Genomic DNA, 19,518 nt, shown 5'->3' on the forward strand with positions numbered 1-19,518 from the left:
TGGAAATGTCACTCATGATTGTATTTGCTTGATTAGCTGACCCCCACTCTTTGCTTTTAAATGGCCCTGACTACTTCTGCATAGTAGATAGAAAATTAATTGTATGAATTAGGTGGATACCTCCTATATAAAAATAAAATTCAACGTAATTCTATTGCAATTTGATTTTAAACTGATTTTTGCTTTATTTAACACTAAACACATCAACAAGCCTTGTCATATAGACAAGCACATATGCTTTATTATCAATAAAAATTTTCTTATAACAAGTTTGTTGCTATATAGTTCACGTATCGTCGAATTTACCCTTGATACTATATCAGCAAGGTGGTGCCAGCATCACCACAGTTAGTTTTAGAACGCAGTCCTCACTCCCGAAAGAAGCTCTGTGTCTGCTAGGGATGGCAGGCGCTCCCTACCGCCCCCAACACCCCAGCCCTAGGCAGCTACTCACCTGCCCTCCTTCTGTAGTCTTGCCCACTGTGAGTCTTCTGTATAGGTGAAATCATGCAATTGTTGCCTTTTGTAACTGGATTCTTTCACTTAGCATGTTTTCAGGGTTCATCGTATCTTAGTTTGTGTCAGTACTGTATTTATTTTTATTGCCGAGTAATATCCATGGTAGGGATATGCTGCACATTTTCTATCCATTCACCAGTGGATGGCCATTTGGGATGTTTATACAACAATACATAACTATACATATTTACAAAGTATAGTGTGTTTCATCTGTAATAATAATATGTAATAAGTAGCATCTAATATTTAGTCAACCTTATTTGTTGTTCAGTTGCTAAGTCATGTCCAACTCTGTGACCCCGTGACTGCAGCACGCCAGCCTTCCCTGTCCTTCCCTGTCTCCTGGAGTTTGCTGAGATTCATGCTCGTTGTGTCAGGGAATCTGGCTAACCATCGCATCCTCTGCCACCCTCTTCTCCTTTTGCCCTCAGTCTTTCCCAGCATCAGGCTCTGTGCCAGTGAGTCAGCCTTCGCATCAGTGAACTTCAGCTTCAGCATCAGTCCTTCCAGTGACTACTCAGGGTTGATCTCCTTTAGGATCGACTGGTTTGATCACCTTTCAGTCCAAGGGACTCTCAAAAGTCTTTTCTGGCACCACAGTTCAAAATCATCAATTCTTTGGTGTTCAACCTTCTTTATGGTTCAACTCTCACATCCATACATGACTACTGGAAAAACAGTACCTTGGTCTATACAGACTTTTGTTGGTAACCTGATGTCTGCTTTTTAATATGCTGTTTAGGTTTGTCATAACATAAACTAATGTAAAATCACATAAGCAAATGTGAAAACATGCTTCAGTTTCCCAAAATTTATAAGTCTTCCAAAATGAGATTATCATCATCCTGGGGCCTGCTCAAACTCATGTCCATCGAGTTGGTGATGCCATCCAACCATCTCCTCCTCTGTCGTCCCCTTCTCCTCCTTCAATCTTTCCCAGCATCAGGGTCTTTTCCAATGAGTCAGCTCTTTGCATCAGGTTGCCAAAGTACTGGAGTTTCAGCTTCAGCATCAGTCCTTCCAATGAACACTCAGGACTGATCTCCTTTAGAATGGACTGGTTGGATCTCCTTGCAGTCCAAGGGACTCTCAAGAGTCTTCTCCAACACCACAGTTCAAAAGCATCAATATTTCGGCACTCAGCTTTCTTTATGGTCCAACTCTCACATCCATACATGACCACTGGAAAAAACCAGTAGTTTTTTTCCTGATTGTTATAAGAGGAGTTAAATACCTCAGTTGTTCCAGGTAGGTTTGTGTGTTTCATGTGTTGTTTATATAGTAAACTTATCTTTCTAAATAGTTATCTTTAAGACCTATGATACAATTGTAAAATGTAATATTCATTTTTTATCAACTTAATTATAGCTTTGGTTTCTTTGTTCATTGTGATAATTTGCTGTGGACAAATGACATATGTAAAAAAGCATATTTAGTCAATGCTCACAGTTCACAGTTTATCAAAATTTGACCAAACACATGCCACAATGATTACTTATGAAGACAGTTGCTAATCTTACCCGAGTAAGGCCAAGGCAGCCTAAGCTTTCTAAAATTTTATAATATTAGGGCCAGAAATAATGTAACGTTATTTAAAATTTTTCATAAAATTATACTTCTTGAAAGCAGAAACTTTGGTTAAGGAAAAATAAAAATAAGTATTAACTAGTTTTAACCATGAGAAGTTTTAAATGCCAAATATTAGATACATTGTATAAAGCTCTGGATGGATCCATGGGTGAAAGTTATAAATCACTAAGAATTTGGGGCTTTTTGGTGGCTCAGCGGTAAAGAATCTGCCTGCCAAGCAGGAGACATAGTGTTGATCCCTGGGTCAGGAAGATCCCCTGGAGGAGGGCATGACAACCCACTCCAGTATTCTTTCCTGGGAAATCCCATGAACAGAGGAGGCAGGCGGGCTACAGTCCATGGGGTCACAGAAGAGTCAGACATGACTTAGAGACTAAACAACAACAGCAGTGTGTTGAGAAGCAGGCTTGGGATTGTGGTTTTGTTTCTTTGTAAATTGCATCGTTAAGAGAAATGTGGAATGTTGAACCCAAAAGCTCCCAGTCTGAGTCTCTGCATTTTGTTTTGGCCTCAAGCCTGCTTCCCATTGTCAGGGAGCAGACTCCCAGGGTGGACTGTTTCTTTTTCACCGGTATGATTTTCACTGCAAATTTTGCATGTTCTGTGATCTTAGAAAGCAAGGTTCCTTTGCCTTATATTTGATGTTAATTGAAAAACAAAAACAAAAACAGGCTTATGAGGCCACAGACCTATTTCTAGCTCTGGGAAGTGATGAGATAAATGTTGAGAAACTTCAGGAAGTTATCTTCCAAGGCCTTTTCTTTTACTACATAATTTTCCACATTGTTCTCTAATCTCTTCAAGGAGTAGTTTTTATCTGTATGATGGGGATTCTGTCACAACTACAAGTGGAAACGGAAATAGGAAAAACCACGTCCTATATCAGCAAAGCTTTTCTTCCGCCTGCGTCTCGACCTGTGTTTCTCTAGGAGCCTCTGTCCATGGTAGATATCCACAGTATGGGGATTTGTTGAAGCTAAAACAGTGCTGTTGGGCAGGAAGTCAGGAGAAAGAGAGAGACAGGCTTAAGCAAGCTCAAAGTAGGAACAGTCTTGGAATAAATTTCTAAAAAGTCTAAGTGAAATTTGTATTTTTCAGGATTAAAAAAAAGAGAGAAAAGATGGGAGGAAATTTCTTTAAAGTGTAAAAATCTAAGTAAGTATTATAAACATTTCATTGTGAACATTGGTTGGTACCATCATTTATGTGGTAGTCCTCATAAGATATTTCCTGTGGGTTATATATCTAGGCTGCAGAAGCTTTCAGGTCCCATAGTACATGTGTGCATGCTAAGTCACTTCAGTCATCTCTGACTCTGCCAGGCTTCTCTGTCTATGGAATTCTCCCAGCAACAATGCTGGAGTGGGTTGGGTCCCACCATACCCTTTGATAAATAAAGAGAAAAAAAGTAATTTTCTGAAATCTGACAGCTTGTTAATGAAACAGGCCTACAGCTCACTAGATTTGCTTCTTGTTTAATTTATTGTTTGTAGAAGGAACCACACCAAAATCTTGTGAGTTCATTTATCATTTATACACTTACTGTTTTATCACAATATGCAGGTAATGTAGTGTGAGAAGAATAATGTAAAATCTACAATTACTTCTTTAGTGGGAACTATCTATTGGTGCCTAATGATTTTCTTTTTTTTTTTATGGAGAAAATCAACACTCAGGTTTGAAGAGTTTTGTATTTTTGTCAAACATTTTAGATATTTGTGGCTTATTTGATGTGTTAAACTTTTTGTTTTTACCTACTTGATCCTGTCTGCCTTTGTAGAATCAGCCAAGTGCAATTATACTATTTAGTAATTTAGCATAATGTATTTTTATGCATGGTGATAGTTTGCAGTCTGGATGCACATAATATACATTACATATTGAGAATAATATTTTGCCATAATTCAAATTGTTTTATGAAGCTGAATAAGCCAATTCTCATACCAATGAAATCATGCTTACATATTGAATATTTTGTAACTGAATTTACAAAGAAGAAGTCATGAAGGGATTAATAATAAAATAAACTAAATACACTATTCTGTTCTTTTTCAAGTACATATCAATATTAAGTATTTTAGCAAGTGTCTTCTGACTTGCATTGATATTTAGAGTTTTAAACATGTTAGAATTCAGCAAAATGGAAAAAAAGGATCACTTGCCCAAAATTATTTTAATTTTGAGAAAGAATTATAGAATGTCTACTAGCAAAGTAATGCAATTTGTAAGAATGATTTTGAAAGAAAAGAAACACATGAGTCAGGTGCTTTTAAGCACAAGTTATTGATTTCTTACATTTAAACTCTTAGGGTTAAAAAGTCTTTGTTTTCAATTACTTGTAGTTGGTTGGAGACATATACAGAAAAGAAAATGCAGACCTTTCAGTGTCATTGGAAACTATCAGAACTGCCGGTCAGAGATTAAGAAATGACTTTTATAAGAAATGTTCTCAAAGTGCATTTTTATTTTTCCATCACTTGATATACTTGATAATCAACCCTTTATACAGACATTTTTGCTTTTCTGATATGATGCCATATTTAATGATAAATGAATAATTCATTGCTTTATTTTTTTTTTTTTCTTGGACCTGAGTTTCCATTTATTTTAAGAATAAACAAAAAATATGGAACGCTTCACGAATTTGCGTGTCATCCTTGCGCAGGGGCCATGCTAATCTTCTCTGTATCGTTCCAATTTTAGTATATGTGCTGCCGAAGCGTCATTGCTTTATAAAACTCATGCCATTTTATATTTTATGTAGAAATTTTATGAGATGATATTAAGAGATGAACACAATCAATACATGATTGACTTTTTTTTTAAGTAGTGTGCATCAAGATTCATTCCTTTTTTATGGTTCTCTTCTGAAATAATTTCTTCAATTTTTATGGTTCTCTTCTGAGGTAATTCCTTTAATTTTATCTAGAGTGTTTTAACATTTTTACATATAGTCACACAATATATTCTATTTTATGTCCCCTAAATAAAAAAGGTCAGTATAAAACCACATCATCAGTGATTGCATTAAGGAAATAAAGTAAAGTAAGATAAAACAAAGGCATAGAGAATTTTAAAGCTGTCAGTCAGAGAACCTGGAGCACAGCAGAATATTTAGTCTCAGAAACTAGGTCATCTCTGCACAAATGCACGTCCCTTCCTTTTGTCTGTAGGTCACTTTCCGGTTTGTGTGCTTAGTTCAGAATACTTGCAGTCTGCAATTGTTACAAAATGGGTGAGCTTTCTGAAGATTTCTCCATGTTTCTTTCTCTATAATTCTACAAAATCTGTAACATTGAATAACAGTAAAAATATATTTTAAGACAATCAATCCCTTTTCACTGTATTATTTAATTTTTTAAATTATTTACTTCAATTGGAGACTAATTACATCACAATATTGTAGTGGTTTCTGCCATACATTGACATGAATTAGCCATGGGTGTACATGTGTCCCCCATCCTGAACCCCCCTTTCACCTCCCTCCCTCCCCGTCTCATCCCTCAGGGTCGTCCCAGTGCACTGGCTTTGAGTGCCTTGTTTCATGCATTGAACTTGTACTAGTGATCTGTTTCACATACGGTCATATCACCGTGTTATTTTAAACCTGCGCGTGTTTGAACTGGCCCTTTTGGTGCATGATCAGATGTCCTCTCCTTGTCAGGGACCTGGGCCTGAAGAAGCCGCAGACTGTAGTTAAACTGAAAGTCCACGCTGACACACTGGAGCTAAGAGTTGTTACCAGTTCATTAAGATATTTCCAGAATGTTTATCCAGGACTTCTAAGACGATGATAAACGCTTCATTTGTATATCAGTTTACTCCTGTGATCACTCATCTGGGGTGTTAGTTGCACAGAGGCTTAAATAGTGTTCCATTCTCAACTAGATGTGTATTTACTCATGGATTGTCATTTAGAAATTTTAGAAACCACGCATTTTTTTCCCCTGCATGGAAATAAAGGGTCAGAAGAAAGTGGATAGACTCTGTAGCCTATTAAAACTTTTCCCAACCTTCTCCCTTCTCTCTGTAAGAATAAAAGAACCCCTGTGAGGGTAGAGAATAAATGTGTGTGTTTTATACTTATAAAGAAATAAACGTATCTTGGACATCCTAAAATATGGATAGAGCATAGAGGTGAAAGAAGCAGTGTAAAGGGACACATGGTTGAAACTGCCCCTGCTGATGACTCTGACGGATTTCAGCTCACTTGAGGGAATAATTGGTGGTGATAGATGCGCATTTAAGAAGACTGCATATCTTATGTATGTAAGCTCTTAGAAGTCATTAAAAAAAATGGGGCAGTGACCTGTAGAATTTACTTACAGTCTGATGTAGTTAATGCTATCTCAAATGTTACACAATTGAACCCATAAAAACATAAACCAAGGATAATTACACCTGTCTAAATATATTTCAGTTGCTGTTTTCAGCTGCCTGACTCAAGGATAATTATTTAATGTCAGTTGTCCAGGGTCACCCAACAAATCAGTGATATGGTCAGTGATTTAAGTTATTTAAATGTAAGTTAAGTAAGTTATTTAAGTTATTTAAATGTAAGTACATTTAAATTTATTTTTTATGGTACATAAATTATGATATAAGTGTTACTCTTCCATGGTACTGTGCTTAATTCCTTAGGTCTCTTAAAACATAATTTGAAGCAAAAGATTGATTATATAAGGCACAATATCATATTTTTTTATATTGACAAGTAAATATCTTAGTTTCTATTTATTTCTTGTTCAAGGCAGTAAACCCTACATGCACTTTCTCAACAACTAATTGAACACAGTGATACAGTTTGTTATGCCTTAATTTCCCTTTGTAAATGTAATGCTTGAAATTTTAATAAACATATATTGTCATCTTTAGAATAACCCACATGTATAGACATTGAAAGTGAGGTCACCCTGAGACGGCACAGCAGCGCCTCAGCGTCTGTGTGCAGAAGAGTCTGTCCAGTTGGACCCCAGGCCCACCGAGTGCCCCCGCGCGGTGGGCTTTGCCGCAGGCTGAGGTCGTGGCCCCTTTCTTCGGGCGGCTCGCCTGCTAGTGGGGCTCAGTCCACCACGGATGCTGACGGCTGTGCACAGGAGGGTGTTAAATGGGTTTATGCTGGGACCGGGGTTGGAGAAGGCTTCCCAGAGAAAGAAAACAGCTTCATATGAAGGACGGGGAGTGGAAAACAATGAGAACACAACTCGCAAATCTTTGTTTCTCCTTCCTCCCAGCACTGGAGAGGTGTTTGGGGCTTAACTGATACTGAATGTGTTTTAAAATGGTTGACTTAAGGAGCAGTCAAGACAGAATAGGGAAAGAGGAAAGGATACAACTGTGACATATTGGGCAGGGGGAGTGGACAGGACTTGGTGTATCACTGTGATGAAGGAAAAGTCAATGAAGCGACCACTTGTTTCACTTTGGCAATTCACTGAGATTGGAACCAAGGAAAGTGAACCAGCTCACTTGACAATAATGGCAGGAGAGGAAAATATTGCATATTACCCTATATCTGAATCAGTGATTCAGGAGTAAAATGTTCACTATAGCGTGTATACTAGATTTATTTTGCAGAGAAGCCAACTCTGGAAAATCTAAAGCAGATCCCGTTACTTAGTATAGGCAACTTGTCTGTCTCACTTTGCTCAGGTCAGTGGCTCTTGAAGTCTTTAAGGTTTTCGTTGGCATCTATAACCCTAGACATGCACCTAGAGTAACTTCTCTATATTTGAAGTACAGGAGATCAAAGGGCTATGGCTTGGATAACAAAACCCAATCAATTTAGGAAAGCTTAGTGCCATTCTGGGTTTCAAAAAGTTTAACCACCTCTAAAGTGAGCTTGCAAAGCCAAGAAAGACCATGGCTCAATATTAGTAAGCTCTGTTACATGGTGTCTAAAAGATAAATGGGTGGGTGAACCCTTCCTCAAAGCAATTAACTTCCTGCCCAAATGCTTCCACCTAGGTACTGTTCATGTGTCGCCACTGTCACTCAGAAAACAGAACCAGAGTTACTGGACCAGTCTGGTTGATCCTTATGGTAATGCATTCATGAGCTGTGTAGTGCAGGCTTGCATGAGAGAAGCAAAGAGGCTCCCCTGCAGGACTCACAAAATGAATGGCAGAGGTAGTTCCCTGGTAGCTCAGTTGGTGAAGAATCCACCTGCAGTGCAGGAGACCCCGGTTCGATTCCTGGGTCAGGAAGATCCCCTGGAGAAGGGATAGGCTACCCACTCCAGTATTCTTGGGCTTCCCTGGTGGCTCAGCTGGTAAAGAATCTGCCTGCAATGTGGGAGACCTGGGTTCGATCCCTGGGTTGGGAAGATCCCCTGGAGAAGGGAAAGGCTACCCACTCCAGTATTCTGTCCTGGAGAATTCCATGGACTGTATAGTAGTTGGACACGACTGAGTGACTTGCACTTTCAAAGAGATGTTTAGATTTGGTGAGGAAAAAAATGAAGCAAACATTAGTCATGCTTACACAGACCATCACATTCCAGGTGTTTCTGTCTGGTACCCATAACTCTGTCTCCCTCTCTGCTAGGACCAAAGACGAAGTGCCCTGGGATCTCTTTTCAGTTTGAGGCACAACTGTGATGTATTTGAAATATTTTGCTCTGGTGAATTCTTACAGTCAGTTGAAACAGAGTACTGTCCTTCGCCACTGATTTGCAAGGCAACAAGGCTTGAAACATCAAGTACTTGCACTCTTCTCTGGCCATTCCCATCAAATTCTTTCTCTATACTCCAAATTCTCTTACCTATTTCAAATCCTATTGTACCACAGACCACAGAAATTGAAAACGATCAATTCCATGTGTGCATTATTCCCAACATTACCGTTGCTTTAGAGAATATACAAGGAACATCAAACCACCTTCCCTCAAGCAGCCATTAGAAAACCTCAGCTGTTAGGACCCAGATTGTAAGCTTCCAGAAAGGTCTCTATGATGACAGAGACTGTGGCGGTGTAGTCAGAGTGCACTGATGCAGGGGACGCTGTGCTGGAGATTTAGGAAGTTTGGTTTTCTGTCCCAGAACCCTCTGGCCGAGCTGAATTACAGAATCAGTCCGTGATACACGAGAAGAACCCTGACATCGGGGCTAGTATTTGGATCAGGCTCTGCTGTTTTGACCAGCATGGACTTGGGCAAGGAGCTGCCCCCTGGAGTCTGCCGTATTTATTGTAGGGGTTAAAGTATTGCAGACGAAAGTGCCTAGTATATAATGGCCCTCGTTGTTTGTCATTTAGTCACTAAGTCATGTCTGACTCTCTGTGACCCCATGGACTGCAGCCGGCCAGATCTTCCTGTCCCTCACTGTCTCCCGGAGTTTGTGGTTGGATATCCTTGCTGTCTAAGGGACTCTCATTACGGGCTTGCTAAATTTGTATTTGGAGGTAACTTTATTTCTAGTTAGTTTAACAAATTAAAACCATACACAAAATTAAGCCCCCAGATTTCTAAGACAATTATTCTAAGGAAACTTGTAGTTCAAAGAGTTTAGCACTTGTCTGGGGGAATGCATCCCCTGCCTTGGGGACATCATTATAAAAATAAGTGCAGAGAAAGGACAGAAAAGTTCATACGTAGTATTTTGAAAATGAATATTCACATAATGCAAATGCCATATCAAATATTTCTTGATGGTTTTTATCCTGAATAATGCAAAACTATTTTTAAAGTACTTAGACAGTAAAATAATAATTTGACTTTTGTTACCTGCTTTTGAGCAGGCTGCCTGTTACTTCTCATTATTATTTCCCGGAAACCAACTTAGATTCTGAGAGAAATGTTGACCAAGTTGTGTTCATTTTAGAAATGTTCAATTTAGAATTAAATTGTCATTTCCCTTCGAATTCCTACTAACATAATTTACAAATTGAATCTGGTCTCCTCTGGTTTTCTGAGCTGTTCTTTTGCTTATTGCATGTAACAGGGACAGCTCATGTATCTTCTTGTAGTCTTTGAGAGGGCAGGGCCTGCTGCTTTCATTAGTGGGCGATATCCTGTGATACAGCATGATGCTGACGCTCGGAAGGGGCTTAGTGATGAGTTCTGAATAGCTGTATGCTGACACAGTGACACCAAACTGGAGAGTTTCCAGGCAGTTTTTCCTTTCATTCCATGAAGAGATCTTTCCATTTCTACATGAAAGGCGTGATGAAGTTTTCAGTATCCAGTGCAATTGAGTTTATTGGTCATTGAATTCGCTTGAACCCAACTTGGGGATTTTGCTTTTCGTTCTGTCAGGCAAATGGTTATCATCAGTTTCCAAGCCCAGCATTAGAACTAATAAGACTTCTAGCAGTAGGGTGCATGAGAACGTCTTCCCCCTCTCACCCTGTTTAGCACGGGCAGCGCCTCTGTTGTACTCACTCAGCCGTCTACGCTCTTAGCGGTTCATGAACGGTGCTCTCTGCTGAGGACTGTGCTAGGTGCCATGACCGACATACAAAAGTTATGGTTTCCTTCCTCGAGGAGCCCATGTTTTGTACATACGTTTTATTCTAGGAGTTGTATGTCTATATATGTTATGCACTTGAGCAAATTTTAGATAACTGTAGAAAAAAGAAAATAAGAAGAGGGTTACAGAAAAAATACAGAGTATTGTATATTTTACTGGTTTTAAGATTTATAGAATCTTCACAGATTGTGATTAGAAAATCTACATGCAAGAAATATTTATAAGGATATATTTTACAAATAGTATGATTTTGATGTTGTTTGTAAAAGTTGTTTTTATTTTAATGATCTGTAGTATATACAAATATATTATATTTACAAATAAATTAGCTATAGGCTGTAAAAGGAAAAGTGAAAATATACCAAAGAGCTATTTTGGGAAGACTAATTTTGTCATTTCAATTTGTGATAATAAAACATTTTTCTGGGTATGTCTACGCAGCATACTCATTTGTAATATGCTAAGTGAGTAATGAAGTTCAGTTCAGTTCAGTCACCCAGTCATGTCTGACTCTTTGTGACCCCATGGACTACAGCACGCCAGGCTTCCCTGTCCATCACCAACTCCCAGAGCTTACTCAAACATAGTTCATCGAGTTGGTGATGCCATCCAACCTTCTCCTCCGCCTTCAGTGTTTCCCAGCATCAGGGTCTTTTCCGTTCTTCACCCAAATGGAAGAGAAGGAAGAGTGTTACAAACTGAAACAGTAAAAATCACAGCATAAGATTAGTGATCTATGTGGAACTTTGATACACATATCTTTTCTTTACCTGTGGGAGGAGACATCTCGCAACCAACTTTTTGATAATGGAGCTAAAGATATTTCTAGTGAGAAATTTTTCATATTGGGATATTTGCATAAGGTAGATTTCATGCAAATTTCAACTTTCAAAGCTTTCTAAAATATATTCCCAACTAGCAACGTGGGCACGCGAGATGGCTCCTCAAACCGCTGATACACATAGTTAGAGACTTGAGCCAGTGATGTGTTCAGAAGGCAGAGGAACCACAGTCTCGTCAGCCAGCCAGCATGGGGCAGGGTGTGATGAGGAAGGAAAACAGGAGGCCACCGGGAGGGCGAAGGCTGCGCGGGGCTTCCTGGCCAATTTCGAGAGCTGACTGAGTGGACCCGGTTCATCCTTGTGAGACATTTTTGAAATTGCTCTCTATCAGCGTTAATTAGGATATGAAATTAAAAATCTGTTCACATCCAACTGAATATTATGCAAGCAATACAGGGCACATCTTTAGTTGGCCCCTGACAGGATTTTAATTTTCTGCTGTCAGTTTCTAGAAAAACCTTGTAAGGAATGGAAGGTACTCATCTCTGTTTTCTATTGACAGCTGCCAAGGTTCTGCCAGATCCATCTGTCTTCGTCTTATTACCTTTTACTGGATTCCCTTGGAATCCTTGTACATAAAGAGAAGAACATTACCCCAGCATTGCCTTATGACCCTGTTGTAATTGCACCCCGCCCCCTCCCAATAATTGCTCAGTTATTTGTAACCTTTCTTACAAACATTTTAACACAGATTGACGTCATCCTGGTATACCATTTAGTCTGCTCTTCTGAGATATCCAGGAGATGTCTTACTGCTACGCTTTGTATACACTGGGTAGCTAGGAAAGGAAGTTACCTATGGAGGCCGTGAAGAGTATATTAATGAAAGAATTATGTGCAGTTACCTAGAATCCCTAGATTTCTGTCGCAGCAGTCATACTGTTACTGTTCTAAGTGCTTTTCTAACAAATATCTTAATATCATGCTGTGTAGTGTACCTTTTTATTTTTGTTTTTATGTGTACAAAGGACACAGGACTAGTCAAAGCAAATGGGAGCAAGTGTTACTCAAGGCATTTAAATCGTTTAGCTGACAAATTAGACAGAACCTGTAGCAAGATGATTATGCAAACCAGGGTCCTTGAAATGTGATTAAAGAACTGGTTTTAGTGTGTAAGATAGTTGGTTGATATCGCTGATTTTCTTCTGTTGGATAAAAGATAATTCTAGAGCAACCATCAAGGCTTTTTTCCCAAATACCAAGAGTTTATTATCAATCTAAATGATGCTGAGAGGAAGAGTTGACTGTTTCTTCATTTGTAATTTGCAAATTACTTTGACTGAAGTGTGAGGATTGCAAAAAGAGTGTTAGGCATAGTTTGGATCTTAAAAACAATTAAGTTCCTTCCTTCCTTCCTTCCCTTCTTCCTTTACTTTCTTTTACATCTCTCTCTTTCTCCTTCTTTCTTTTCTCCTCTCTCACTGTATTTTATTTTGATATTCTTCATTTTGCATTGCTTTCTCCTGTCTCCAGTAGTTAGTCAAGAAAGATGTAACTCAAATTCCAGAGATTCTTAACCTCTTGTTTTTCCTTTCTCTAAAAAGTACAAGGAATCTGAACGACATTTGGATCCTCAGCCTTGCTATTTTGCTTTCATCTACTAATCGTAACACAGTTTTCAATTTTTCAGCATTATTTTGATGCTCTTTTATATAAACTTTTTAACTTGTGTTAATTCTACTTTCAAAAGTAGCTAAGAATTAGTCTATAGATCATTCTACCCTAAGATTTATTATTATAAGCAAACAAGTCCTGTTCATTGTATGAGTTACTTGTAAAAGTAAATAATGAGTCCACAGTTCTAGCCTTTAACCATGAAGGTCCTCAGGTTTGTAGAAAAGCTGATGTGCGTAGAACTCCTCCCATTGCTTTCATCATTCTCGTATTTGCATATGCAAGGGAAGGAAGGTTAAAAGGAGGTTCAGGAGTGTACCCTAGGCCCTTGGCCCTGCGCTCGTTTCCCTCATTCAGAAGCAGGCCCCATTCCCCTCGGCCCCAGCCAGGATCCTCTGTGAAGCCAGCCCCAGGCAAGAGGCTGCAGATAGGGCGTAATGAGGGGAGGCTGGTGGCGGCCCACGATAGCCTGCTCCTGACTCTGCAGCGCCTGTCTCCGTACCCAGCAGGAGGCGTGTCAGTCACTGCAGTGCCTGCCTAGGGCCTCCCCTGCTGGGTGTGCAAGGACTCTGCGCTAAGTGGATGTACATACCATTTAGGAGCAGGCTTCAGGGATAAACAAGACCAAGGGGGGCTAAAGTCTGCCCTTTTTGGGTTGTGGGACTTTAAACACACTAGGCTCTCTGAGGCTGACTTCTTCTATAAAAACAGGCTAATTATAAAAGAGTTGTGAACTTAAAAGAGAAAACATAGAGTTCCTGGCATTTATAAATGTTCAAAAGCCCTTAATTTATGTATTTACTACTATTATTAATCTGGCAAATGTTGCATTCCGCTCTGCAGTATTCTGGGGCAGATTGTTCACCTTTATTGCCAGGACAATGGGCTGCATTCAAAGTTGGACAAGCCAGAAAGACACAGTTCAAAAAAGAAATATTGCTTTATCCCACATTAGCAAACTTTATTTAGAAATTCTGAAAATGAAACTGTAAAGCCATTCCAAAGAGAAAGAATTTCCACTTGGTCAGTTTCTAATACACTGTTTCTAATAAATTGCTCTATCACTTGGCTCATCTGCTGGAGAGTGAGCATATATCAAAATTCAAAAGAAAAAAGGGCACAAAAGAAAGTCCTGTTCTTAGGACGCCAGGGACTAATCACAGTGTCTCAGTTCTGAGTGAAAAATGTCTTCATCTCTAGAGACAAGAAGTCAGCATACTTAACTAGCAACATACATTTAATATGCATTTTATTTTGTAAATTTTGCTCTTTGAAAAATAACTTTGCAAGGAAAGGATGAGAACATACACAAAGCTAAAGTCAGGTGTTGTCACCGATTGATGATCTTTATTAATTGTCAGTGCCTGGCCAGTGTCCCGTGCTCATGGATAAAAGCAGGAAGCCTAAACCACGGGGGGAGCTGTACCCTATCTCACGCATCCACGTGTCTCTGAGGCCAGGAATATCGTCCTTCACAGCACAGTGGTATGCCTTGCTTTTGAAATATTTCTATAGAACCTGCTGTAACCTAAGCTGAGGAAAAAATGGAGAAGCAGTTTAAATAGTGGCAAATTACTTCCAAACTTTTTAAATATAGAAAAGAATACTATCTTGGGCCATTTCTATTAACATGTGTCTCATTTGGTCCACTGAAAATACTTTCGTGTGCAGAACAGGAAGAGAACATAGGAAGTGCGGTGAGCGGCCTTGCTGGAAGACTGTCCCGGTGTCGGAAGTCTGCATTTCCTGTTGAGGAATGTTTCCCCATTCTGTAATTAGAGAGGTGGCGTTATAGTGAGGTTGGTCTACGTGATAAAGCAGAGTGGCACTTTAGAGTGATAACTGTGATCGCAACTAAATCGGAGTTGGAGGCAGCAGACAGTCAGGGGGGTGCTTTATGCTTGGCAGGGGCGCTGCACTAGGAGATGGGGAGGCAACACAAGCACTTAGGGAAGGTCAGAGAACGGGAGGAGTCAGTGCAAAGACGTGGACCTAAAACTTGCAGAGATTCTTAATGATTACTAGGAGAATTAACAGGTTTCTCAGAAAATTTAAGTGGAGTTGGAATAGCATCAGTGAAAATTAACCTTAAACACGTCTCAAGCATTTGTTCATCTCAAAATAAGAGAAAATTTGGAAAATAACAATGTCAAAGGGAAATCTTAAATACAGGCAAACACTAGCAAATCTTCCATTAGGCTAGAAAAAATTCAGTTTAAGAAATGAAACCGTGAAATCCCAGACCAGAGAAAGATGAATTATTGACCATTTGGATGCTATTTGATGTGACTGAAAACTACACTGTATTTATTATACTGCTGGAAAGGTTGAAAGGAACAAGGTAGATAAGATAAATAAAAGGAAATCCAATAATCATGACTCTAAGTTTTCAGGGAAATATATATAAGAATTATTAGTCTACATAATTATCACGTACAAAGATTACCTTATATTAGTCTTAAAACATGTTTTGATGTAATAAAATTATTTAACTATCAATAGCTGATATTTAAAAAAAAAAGTAGCGGCATAGGAATACTGTAAGACACTCATCAGTATTGACATTGATGTACTTTTGAGTCCAGTAGTCATCATTCTGGTATGAAATGTAACAAGTAAAAAACAAAACAGCGTTTAAGACTGCAGAAGAAGAGGAAGGAAGAGAGGAGAGGAAAGGGCAAGGAAGGCTAGAGAGAAGAACGAAAAACAAGTTCTCCAGTACAGGAGATTCCTGTTTCAAGAATTTTTCTCGCTTATACTGAGGTGGCAGGAGACCACTGAGGTGGAAAGTCCACAAGAGCAGTGTCTTTTATATTCGAGGATGTTACAGCGAATGGGATACTGGAAATGTATGTTAAGTCCTCATTTTTTATTAACATGATAATTTGGGCTTACAAAGTGAGAAATGCAAGTGCTTTATGAACTATAGCATTATTGAAAAGTGAAAGTGTCAGTCGCTCAGTTGTGTCCGACCCTTTGCGACCCATGGATTGTAGCCCGCCAGGCTCCTCTGTCCATGGGATTCTCCAGGCAGGAATACTGGAGTGGGTTGCCGTTATCTTTTCCAGGAGATATTCCTGACCCAGGGCTTGAACCCGGGTCTCCTGAATTGCAGGCAGATTCTTTACCGTCTGAGCCACAGGGAAGCCCAGAGCATTATTAGAAATATCAAATAATTATTATGTGTACAGCATCGTGCTGGGTAAAGGGAGAATATTGAAGTCGTAAAAGAACAGAACCTTCTACCTGCTAAACATGGAATTTATTTGAGGAGAAAGGCTTCATACAGAAAAATGGAAAGACCTTTTCTTTCAACATTTTAAACCTCAGCTTGGTAAAAGGCTCAAGGTGAATGGCGTTGAGGAGAACGTCAGACTCGGAAGGATGGACTGCTCTATTTAGTGAGACTTTCAACCCTTTGCTGATCAGTGGCTTCTGCAAAAGAATGCCTTACTGGGTGCATTGCCTGTGAATAATGAGCCTTATTAAAGTTTTCTGTTCTTCTCTAGATCAGTGGCTTTTTCTTCCTCTTTCACAAGATCTGTACTGATTTTTTTCTTTTTTGCCTGAGAATGAAAAATTTAGATTGACCTAAATATTACTTGACTGTGGTTTATTTTATCCAGAAACACTGGCATGTTTTATAATTGCCCTTCTATTCTGAATAAAAATCGCAAATCCAGGCCTCTAACATCACCTTACCTAATTTTGCCTGCTTTGCTCCATGTGCACTCTTTTTTTTTTTTTAACAAATATTTGTATATGCAAATTAACACCTTGTGAAATTAATGTGCATGTTCACTTCACCTCTTTTGTTTTATTTTGTTTTTTCTTTTTGTTTTTATTGTTACACTCTCAGTCAATAAGTTGACTGGAAATAAATGAATCCAAAGATTTTCATGTTTCTTCACTGTTAAAAGAATGTGTTTGGATAGATTTTTTTCCTACTGTTTAAGAACTTAAACCCATTATTCGATTCAATTTAAATGTAGCTTTAGGCATGATATATTATACAACACTCAAAATATAACTCAAAAAGCATAAGTGAAAACAACTGTTCAGTGCTTCCTTTGTGACAGAGGCTTGCCTTACAGTATCATAAACCCTTAAACGATCCTATAAGGGAGCCCCCATTATTTCTAATATTCCAGAGACAGAAAATAGTGCAAGTGAGAATTGTTTAACCTACTTGTGTAGATTCCAAGAATACTTGTAGAAACTGGCAACACAAGCCAGGTTTTCATAGAATTTTTTTTTTTTTTTTTTTGGTGGATGAAGGAAGTTTTGTAAAAAATATAGTCTCAATATATTGACATATTTTGTGACAAGCATTTAACATTGGCAGTGCCAAGCACAGAAACGTGCAAACAAAAAACCCCACATGCTAGTCTGCATAGGGAACAAAAGACATTTTCCATTATAATCAGCATTTTCAGATCCTGTACATCTCTGTCTGGTTCAGGAATCCAGCAGTTATCCTGGGAAAAGAAAAGGACGCAGCAGTTATTTAAGAGGGGAGGGGTCAGAAGCTCACAGGAAAACTGCCATAGCTTGGATGCAGGGTGAGGAGGGAAGCCAGGAGAGACATAACCAAGAGCTTGCAGATGGAATGGAAGGGTAGTAGCCGGCTGTTCTTCACTCCAAGGAGCGAGAAGTAAGGGGTGTGCTACTGCAGTGGGTGGCAGTTACATGCAGATCGGCTGGAGGTGAAATATAAAATGGCTGTGAGAATAATGTTTAGAACCTATAGAAGATGTGTAACTTTTTTCCAGATATATTTTCACAATGAAGATTCTTTCACCTGTTTGGAATTGTTCAAGTATTAGTTACCATGCTTAAAAATAGGAGTGAACAGAATGAATTAATGAAATTCATACTCAAGCTCATATTTTTCAGATAATTTCAAGCCAACTTTTAAAGACTGAAAATTTTTAAAACCCTGTAATGATTCACTGTCAATTTAGAGACTAAAGAAAGTAGTTAAGCTGAAGTGGGTTTATTTGTGTCTGGATACCAGAATTTATAATAGGCTATGTAGGTGGGACAGACTTTATAACCTAAAATTGCAGTAGAAATTGATTCAGAATAACTAAGTGTGATTCAAACTCATGACTAGTTAATGGCAGAAACTTTGAAGCTGAGGTTACAAATGCTAAAATTTTGACACAAATCTACTTCTTACTAGAAGCAGAATCAATTATTACTTGCTGTCTGGTTGGTGTCAAAAAACATAGCTTGGAAAAATTATAAAAATGGATTAAGTGAAACATTCAGGATAATGTTCTACAGATGCCCAACTACCTAACCCGAAAATAAGGATATAAATATGAGTTAGGGTTTGATAAATCACAGTAATGGATGAAACCACCAAGTCTTAAAAAAAAAAGAGTTACATGACCTAGGAGGATTTGAGACACACTTATTGGTTAAGTTTAAGCTTAAGTGTAAGCACAAACAATGTACTTTTCTGAAAACAGTGGCTTTATTGCTTAACCTGTGAGCTGTATACATTAGGTAGTGAGAGAGTTCAGACTGATAGAATTTTCTTCTAAAGAAATAACTTGGTAAATACTTTGTTTTACTTACCAACTTACGGAACAGAATGATGCGCTAGTTATAGTAGCCAGAGTCAGGTAGCTCTGAATTCCATTCTCTAAAATTCCTCAGAAGATACGTGAGCCCTGGCAGTTTTTAATCGCCCTGCTCAAGCCACATAACATGGATCTGGTAACACTGGTTGCACAATTAAAGACATAGACTGTGAATCATAAAGAGAACAAAGGGCATAATGTGAATTTGCAGTGCTTTTGAGTCTCTAATGAAGTTTATGTTTTTGAGAAGTCCACTTACATAACCGTGGTGGTAATATTTCCTGCCATGTACACTATTACTGGAAAAATTTAAGGCTAGAATTTCAGATTGGTCAAAATAATTTTGGTGCACAGGTCTATGTACAGATTTCTCATCAGTAGAAGAGTATTTTCTGTTGTATATATACAAGAGGATTGGTAAAAAAGAATTTTTAAAATCCTCAGTAATGAATAGTGATGACAATTTAATAGAATAATGGAGAAATAGCATTAGATGTGCGTAACAGTCTAAAGCTTGGTAGGTTTTCAATGTTGGCCAGTAGTAAGCATAGACCTAGAGACAGAATAATTGTGTGAAACAATTATTTTAAGGTTCCAGGGTATGTCTATACTAGGTAGATTTGTTAGCCTGTGTAGAGTCCAGCATCCTTCTCTCTAAGATGAAGATGGCAGATACATGTCTGTCCCATCAGATTCACTTTGCACTTTTGTCCACCGTGCTGAGGGAGGCGGACCGGTAACATTTGCTCTAAGCTGTGTCTCACTGCATTCCTTAGCTGTTTGAGTGAGGTGCGTGGTTTTCCCAGGAGACAGTGAGAGGAAGGAGGAGCCAATGGCTAGAGTATTCATTCCTTCGTTCCCTTCCTCCGAAGCTACCTGGTCCTTGCAGCTGTG

The 19,518-nt window shown here is 38.7% G+C and overlaps 1 protein-coding gene and 1 non-coding gene across 3 annotated transcripts in view; one reads left to right on the forward strand and one right to left on the reverse strand.

Moving 5' to 3' along the window:
* Positions 1–19,518, forward strand: part of NALF1 (NALCN channel auxiliary factor 1) — a 584,022-nt gene that overhangs the window by 52,063 nt on the left and 512,441 nt on the right. The window lies entirely within an intron of this gene.
* LOC122447733 lies at positions 4,730–4,832 on the reverse strand. The gene has a single exon (XR_006271381.1). It is a non-coding gene; the product is annotated as a U6 spliceosomal RNA (small nuclear RNA).

This window comes from Cervus canadensis, chromosome 9, assembly GCF_019320065.1.
Source record: "Cervus canadensis isolate Bull #8, Minnesota chromosome 9, ASM1932006v1, whole genome shotgun sequence".
In the NCBI taxonomy this organism is placed as follows: Eukaryota; Metazoa; Chordata; class Mammalia; order Artiodactyla; family Cervidae; genus Cervus; species Cervus canadensis.